At 47.0% G+C, this 8,248-nt stretch overlaps 1 protein-coding gene across 1 annotated transcript in view; it reads right to left on the reverse strand.

The window, feature by feature from the left end:
* LPAR3 (lysophosphatidic acid receptor 3) overlaps nucleotides 1-6,801 on the reverse strand; it is an 82,308-nt gene extending 75,507 nt beyond the window's left edge. The window contains exon 1 of the mRNA XM_017963080.2: nucleotides 6,602-6,801. The gene's annotated coding sequence lies outside the window, so the exon portion shown is untranslated. The remainder of the gene's footprint in view (nucleotides 1-6,601) is intronic.
* Between the last annotated feature and the right edge of the window lie 1,447 nt (nucleotides 6,802-8,248).

The raw sequence follows: 8,248 nt of genomic DNA on the forward strand, positions 1-8,248 counted from the left end.
AATATATAAAATATAAATAAGACAAAAGTACCATTCTCTACTAAAAGGGAGGCCTAACTAGGTCAAGGAAAGTACAGGATGAGCCCAGGTCATCTGGTGGAGCCAGAAAATAATGAAATGCTCAATGAATGACAGGGATGTGTTAAAAGGACACAGGAGCCGGCTCCAAGGGGTCCCCACTGGCCAAACTGAGCACAACTTGAGCATTAAAATAAAAAACAATCGGGAGACTTCAGCTTATTGAATACATAAGGAATCCATGAACACTTCTTAATAAAAACATGACAGAAAAAGGAAGTTCTTCCTTATAGTAGAATGCCAACTCACAAACGTAGAAAGAGTGATGGCAATAAAGAATCGCCATTTGAGGCTGAGAGTGGGGGCTCATGCCTGTAATCCCAGCACTTTGGGAGGCCAAGGCAGGCAGACTACTTGAGCTCACAAGTTCGAGACCAGCTTGGGAACCATGGTGAACCCCATCTCTACAAAAAATACAAAAAAAAAAAGCCAGGTGTGGTGGTGTGCACCTGTAGTTCCATCAACTTGGGGGGCTGAGGCAGGAGGATCACTAGAGCCCAGGAGGTTGAGGCTGCAGTGAGCCAAGATCATGCCACTGCACCCCAGCCTGGGCAACAGAGTGAGACCTTGTCTTAAAAAAAAAAAAAAAAAAAAAAAAAAAATCACCATTTGGCAACATTCATAGAAGTGGCTGATTCAGGCAGACGTCATCAATATATGGTAAGTCTGTAGGTAGAGGTTTAACGAGGAACAGACTATTTGCATAACCTTAGAATACTTCCCCACAAATACCAATACATTTCAAAGGAAAAATTTAAGGTGGAGAAATCTGGCAGACACCAACATAACCAGGTGATTGAGGTCAATATCCCAGTGGTGGGATGGGTTGGCACCATGTGCCTTCTGTTGTGAGAAGCTAAGAAGAGCCGAGTTTCATTTCTGAAGGATTCCTGCCAAGAACACATGACCTCAGTCAGGTTGTGAAGAAATACCCAATACACCCAGGTTGGGAGTCATCCTACAGCATGTAGGATCTATACAACTACAAGCACTTTAGGAACAGGGAAAGTCTGAGGAACCATTCCAGAAGAGACATGGTAACTACATGTAACATGAATTCTAGATCAGACAGGTAGAAGAAACATTTGGGGAATAACTGATGAGATAGGAATGGGCTCTGTGGATTGGATGCTAGTGTTTTGTACCAATGTCCACTTCCTGATTTGATGGGTGTATGCTGGTTATATAGGAGGACAGAGTGCTTGCTCTTTTTTTTTTTTTTTTTTAAAGGCTGGAGTGTGTTTTTGTTTTTTTGTTTTTTTTTTTTTTTGAGACGGAGTCTTGCTTTGTCGCCCAGGCTGGAGTGCAGTGGCACGATCTCGGCTCACTGCAAGCTCCACCTCCCGGGTTCATGCCATTCTCCTGCCTCAGCCTCCCAAGTAGCTGGGACTACAGGCGCCCGCCACCTCGCCCGGCTAATTTTTTTATATTTTTAGTAGAGACGGGGTTTCACCGTGTTAGCCAGGATGGTCTCGATCTCCTGACCTCGTGATCCACCCGCTTCGGCCTCCCAAAGTGCTGGGATTACAGGCGTGAGCCACCGCACCCAGCCTATGCTGGAGTGTTTTTAAGAGTGATGGAGAATAACGTCTATGACTTCCTCTCAGAATAAAGACTGACGTATATTACATATATAATATATATAATGTATATGTAATACACATATATACATATGTATACACATATATACGTCTATATATGTGTATATATATAGAGAGAGAGGCAGAGACAGAGAGAAGGAGGGAGGGAGAGAGAGGGAGAGATTGAGACTTCAATCCTAATGCCATGGAGATATAGAAGAAGATTATACTACTTATTTTCTCTTCACCAGACCCATGTGATAGTTTTGGTCCAGAGAAAGGCCTTCCTTACCCCCATTCAAAGAAATGACTTATTAAAAATCAAGCAGGGCAGGAGGTAAATGATTCACTGATGTGTTCCCAATAAACTCTATACCTGATCCCTTGCTTTGGTGTTCTATAACTAGTCACTGCCAATGGCTCTGAGCCTTAACTCTGGCTTTCTACCTCCTTGGGGAGTGAATGCTGCTGACAGACTCCACTGCCCATCTTTGAATTACATGGTCTGAGTCTGTCTGGGGGCAGCTCCAGAATTTCTACAGAGGATGTGCTTCGGCACAGCTTGGCTTAAAAGAGGAGACCAGGGGCTTGCCTTAAAGCTGCATTTATAAAGCAAGTACACTGCTTTTATTTAGACTGCATGTTTGCTTGGAAGGCCTTTGGACAAACTAGTGTGCTTATGGAGGGGCTAATGTGCCCTCCAACCCAGCCCTGCCACCTGCCAAGCCATCCCTTGATAACATCCTGGTCAATCTGCATATAGGTTAGTCAAGGCCAGGGCTAGTAGAAGCTCCAGCTTAATGTCCCAGGGAACAATGCAGACACAGGACGAGCTGATGAGTAATTAGGGGGGCTGATGAACATCCTCAGGAAGGGGTGGGGCAGGCTGCGCTGGGCAGGCTGCTTTCCAGTGTGACACCCAGTCTGGCCCAGTCTGAGGTATACAAATGATTCACATCTGAAGAGGGATGACAGGATCATGAGAGTAGGGCAGTATCAGGGGTCATAGGCAAGGGAGGAGTTCAACACTGTAGACAGACAGGACAAGAGGCAAGCCAAGGAAGAGGAATAAAGAGGAGGACAAGACTGGGGGTGATGAAGAGGGGCTTGGGTACAACCCAGGATGTCAGAACCTTCCTCTCAATGGGTACTAACCCCCTCCATCCCCCCACCGGCTTGCCTGGACAGGTAGAGAGCAACAAATATATTTCAGACTGAATTAAATCATTAGCTTAATTTGGGGGTGGGGGGCACTGCCTTGGGTCAGTTTAGAACTTTGCAGAGTAAACAAGAGACCCAAGTCAGCCTGAAGGCACAGGCGAGTGAGGATGGCATAGGTGGACCCTGTACATTGTCCAACATTGCCATCAGCACTCTCCTCCCGACCTGTGGGGTAGGTGGCCAGCTGTTTGTGTTTGTCCACTAAAAACTGAGATGCGCAGACAGTATAGGTAATTCCAACATGAAATTAAAGTTTCTTTGGAACTTTTCCTATGCCTTCGATCATGTAGTATTGGGTAACCTCAGCCCTGAAATTTATCTTCCTGTCATATTCCCCACAGAGCAGTTTCTCAACCTTTGATGCTATTTCCTCCTCAAAGTCCAGTATGATGTCAGAGGACAGGAGAGAGAAATGTGGAGAAACTGCAGCAGTGCCTCCTTAGCACTCAAAACACACTCGTGGAGATACTGCCAACCCCAATAGCCAGAGCTGAGTGGGCCTGCCTGGGGCGGCCCACATCTGAATGCTCTGCCTCTTTATTTCCAACATTTATATGCTCTTCACAGGGTACAAAGCTCTTTCACATACATAAGTTAATGGAACCCAACAACAACCCATGCAGACAGGTAGAAAAGTAATTATTATCCCCATTATATAAATGAAAAAAACTTATTCAAAGATGGCAATCTATTCAGGGTCACAAGAACTCACAAAAGTGAGACCAGGATTCAAACACAGACCCCTGGACTCCAAGTACCTCTAGTCCACCGTTTGTAAAGGCACAAAGTCTCTGCACTTATGCAGACAGCTCCCCAGCCCCACCACCACCTCTGCCATCCATAGCAGGACTGAGTTCCGGGTAACTCCTCCACAAATTCAGAATCCAGGATGAGGAACAAAGGATCATCAAGGCCGGAAAGGGGGAGGCTCTCAGTACCTGCAGGAGGAATGACAAAGGGAGGAGCAAAAGGCCCACGGCCAGGAAAAGAGAAAGCAAGTAAGAAAAGTGTGTATAACATCTCTAAGTCACCTAAGGCTTAGAAATCTATTTTGCACTTTTACCAGAATATACATTTGCACACATGTTTACACAAGCGTCAATACTTAAATTTTTATCTAGGACGAAAAGAGGGCAACCAGCATTTAAGGAGTACTTCCTGTATATGAGAGACCATGCTCAGTGCTTTCTCTTTTAATCTTGGGAGATGGATATAATCTTCATTTTTACAGATGAGGAAATTAAGGCTTAGAGAGGTGAAACTATGTGCCCAAGGTCACAAAGCCTGGACTGGAACAAAAGCTGGTCTGACTGCAAAGCCCTGGTCTTCCCTTTACACCACATTAATAATGCCTTGGGCTTGGTCTCTGTCATTTAGAAGCTTGCAATCAGACTTAACCACTCTGTTGGGTATAATCACAGGCCAGAAAGCATTTGAACTAATGTATACTCCAAGGAGAATGGCTAATGCATAATCTGAGTTATAGTAATTCCCATTTGAGTTACAGTGATTCCCCTTGCCCCAGCCCAAAGAAATAAGAGGCTGGTCTTAAGTTATTGTGCGCTGCTGCTCCTCAGCAGCAGGCTGAGAAACTTGGAGGAGAAGCAGCCAGCCTTAGGCATGTGTGTACAAGTGATGTTGACAGTGTGTGTCTGGGTGCTGCCTGGCTACAATGCTGTGTGTGCATTTCTTCCACTGTGCACGTGTGTTTTTGAAAAATAAGATGGAGAGCTAACATGCTGTAGTTTCTCAAATAGATTCCAGCGAACATACATGAAAAACCATCTCATACTTAAATGTTTTCAATTCAGTCTCCATTCATAGAAAACATATGCAGGCCTGTTCTAACAAATATCTTGCAGAACAGCAAGATATCTAAAATAGATCTGATGTGATAAAAAAAAAAAAGAGTAGTAGTTGATAAATGCATTTGAAATGTTTAGACAAGAGGAGTGTCATATATAATTAAATCAAAACCTCAAAATTTTGAATTCTAAAGAGAAAAAATTTTTGCCAAAGTGACCTATTTTCCCAGTTATATGGTAGTGACAATCAATATAAATGTTGTCCAAATGGCTAGATGTCCAGATCTCCACAGGATAACTAGGTCCTTGCTGTCTCAAGGCACAGGCACAAAAGACAACTCTGGAAGCTTATCTCAAGTACACAACTCTCACTGGCAGGGTTTGCTTGCTAGTCTTTTTAAAACAGTCCAGTTTGTTTAGACAAGCCTGGGATTAACAGAGCCAAGGTGTGTGTTTCTAACTGTATCGCTTCTGTCCCCAAAAGAGGAAAACTCTGTTTACTGGACTCAGACCACTAAACAATATCGGATCCACTGTCCATGGGAAGCAGGGTTAGCAACTGTTGATGGATCGCTGGAAAACCCAACAACTCTTCTTAGCAATACAAAAGTCCATGCATTAATGAAACGTTGTGCAGTACATGAAATTTGTAAAGAGGAGACTGTCTGTAATTGACATTTACTTTATTCTCTGATACAGACTAAGTCGGAACCGTGAGAAGGCCCTTTATTTCTAAATGACATCTCAAGACCAGGTAATGCTACTTTTGGAGGAAAAGCAGGAGGAAGAAAAGCGTTGTAATGACAGTAACAAATTACGGGGAAAACATTTTATGGAAATAACTCAGTTTTTAAAAAATGACGTGGCCGGGCGCGGTGGCTCATGCCTGTAATCCCAACACTTTGGGAGGCCGAGGCGGGTGGATCACGAGGTCAAGCATTCGAGATCAGCCTGGTCAACACAGTGAAACCCCATCTCTACTAAAAATACAAAAAGTTAGCTTGGCGTGGTGGTGGGTGCCTGCAATTCCAGCTACTCGGGAGGCTAAGGAAGAAGAATCGCTCGAACCTGGGAGGTGGAGGTTGCAGTAGGCCGAGATCGCGCCACTGCACTCCAGCCCAGAAGATAGTGCGAGACTGTTTCAAAAATAAATAAATAAATAAACAAATGAATACTGACCTACAAATGCTTTTCAGGGCTATTTTAATGATTACCTTAATAAGACTAAATTGTTTCCAATATTCACAGTCACTCCTCAAATTACACGCGTTAGGAATTTCTAAGCAATTTTGTGTAGCTGCAACTTGTTGAGGGAAAGCAATAAAGTAACTCTGCTACAGAACAAAAGCACTTTTGTCTCATGGTGGTGAGGGGGCATACCCACCCCGACAGTGTTGCTAGTTACTAGTTCCCGAATCTTTAGAAGCCTGCACATGGTTCAAGCTGTTCCCCAACTGACACACCACAGTACCAGATGTAACTGGAGGCTGAGAAATGTTATATCCCTAGGCTTCACGAGAGAACCTCAGCTTCCTAATTACCATCGACAGCAGTGAGACTGGGTTTAGAAAGAACCACACGTGCAAAGGCAGAGGCAACCTGTGCCGCGCTCTCCCCGCCGCTGCGCCCAGCCCGCCAGCCCTCAGCAGCGGACGCAACGCCGGTTTTGCATCTAGATTGCTTTTTGCTCCTAGCGGGGAAAAAGGTGGGGAAAAAGCGAGTTGTGCCATACACCCGCCGGGACAGTCCTGTCCCAGAGGTTTGTAGTGGGTCTGGAGCCCAGGCTTGCAAGCCAGGCAACCCCGAAAAGCCGCCGACTGGGGCCCCGCAGGCGTCCCTGCGCCCCGGCCTCCCCACGACGCGCGCCCGGATGACAGCGGCTCAGGGTACCCTTCCCGCTCCCTGACCCTCACTCACCGCTCACGTTCACCCGCGCCGCCGAGCCAGGGAGCGGGGGCTCCTGCAGCTGCCGCATGCCCTCGGGGCCGAGCGCGACGGGGCGACCGGGCGCCGGGCTCCAGCTAGGTGCGGACAAGCAGCGAAGGACGCGGCGGGCGGGTGGGCGACGGAACCCCTCCTCTCCAGCTACCGCAGCGGCGCGCCCAGAGCCGTAGGAAAGTTTGGCAGTGCGAGGGAGGGACCGAGGGGTAGCGGCCCCGCCCTGCCCCGCCCTGCCCCGCCCTGTCCTGGCCCGCCTTGTCCTGGCCCGCCCATTGAGTCCGACGTTCCCACGGGAGAGCGCCCCCAACCGGCAAGGCCGCGAGCTGCGCGCAAAGGGCAGCGCTCTTGCAGATGCGTACCTGCCTGGGATAGTCCCCAGGTGGGTGGTCGGCCCCGAGGGGGAAAGGCGCCCACTAAAGGACCGCTAGTACCCACAAGCCTCACGGAGCCATACCTCGGAGCTCTGTATTATAACGCTGTCCCTCTGGCCTCAGAGATCTGTTTGAAGTGGTTGCGGGAAGTGCAGCCCACACCCACCACCCGTGGGAGGCAGGCTCTACTCCAAACCCGACCTAACGCTGGAAAACTCAACCCCAAAGCTACCCGAGGGTGCGGACAGCCCCCAGAAGCAACCAAAAATATTTAAGGTTCTTGTAAGAGGCTTCTTGGCCTCCTGGGGCAAATAGTTCTGGATACTTTGTTTTTCAAAGCTGAGATATAAAACCACTGACCCACCTTTAGTAAAGAAAGATGCAAAGTAAAACAAATGTCTTGAAGGCGTTGTTCTCTCTGAATTCTGCAAAGCAATAACGAAGTCACAGAAAAGTTGTGCTTTCCTGGTGACCTTACAAAAAGGAAATACTGTGTGAGGTGAAGTCCTTCCCACTCAGGCTTCAAGCCCTTGTGAAGCAATGAGAGTTGTGTGCCCACATGTCTTCCTGTGACCCTTTGCCCTCCATCCATCCGTTCATTCATTCATCTTGCATTCAACATTAATACTGGGCCGTTCTGTGTGCCAGCTAGGAACCTCATCCTTGCAAACAACCTGTTAGATAATCTGCCCCCTACCATCAAAGAGATTCTGTTCTCTCTGCAGAGGATGTTTTAATAAGGTGACATCCCTTACTCAGTGGGTCTCATCCTGTAGACCATAATAGCCTAGTGTGCCTCAAACCTCCCCAGGGCTACGGCTAAATTTTCATCAGTATGTGAAAAGTATTATTTCATCTGAGTGTTCAGAAAATTATTGCGGTGTCTTGCAGTTGAACTGTGTAGAGAGAAGTACAACTTGTGAAGCTAGGGCTAAGGAAAGATCATGTGTTTACCAGAACAAGCAGAAGCCTTGCACACAATAAAAATAGCTCAGTAGCAAACATGGTGAAAACCCGTCTCTACTAAAAATACAAAAAGTTAGCCGGGCGTGGTGGCACACGCCTGTAATCCCAGCTACTGTGGAGGCTGAGGCAGGAGAATCTCTTGAACCTGGGAGGCGGAGGTTGCAGTGAGCCAAGACCGTGCCACTGCACTCCAGCCTGGGCAACAGAGCAAGACTCTGTCTCAAAAAAAAAAAAAGAAAGAGCTGGGTCAAGGGAGTAAACAGATCAGCTCAAACATAATAGTGCT

The sequence above is a fragment of the Papio anubis genome, chromosome 1 (assembly GCF_008728515.1).
Source record: "Papio anubis isolate 15944 chromosome 1, Panubis1.0, whole genome shotgun sequence".
NCBI classification, from domain to species: Eukaryota; Metazoa; Chordata; class Mammalia; order Primates; family Cercopithecidae; genus Papio; species Papio anubis.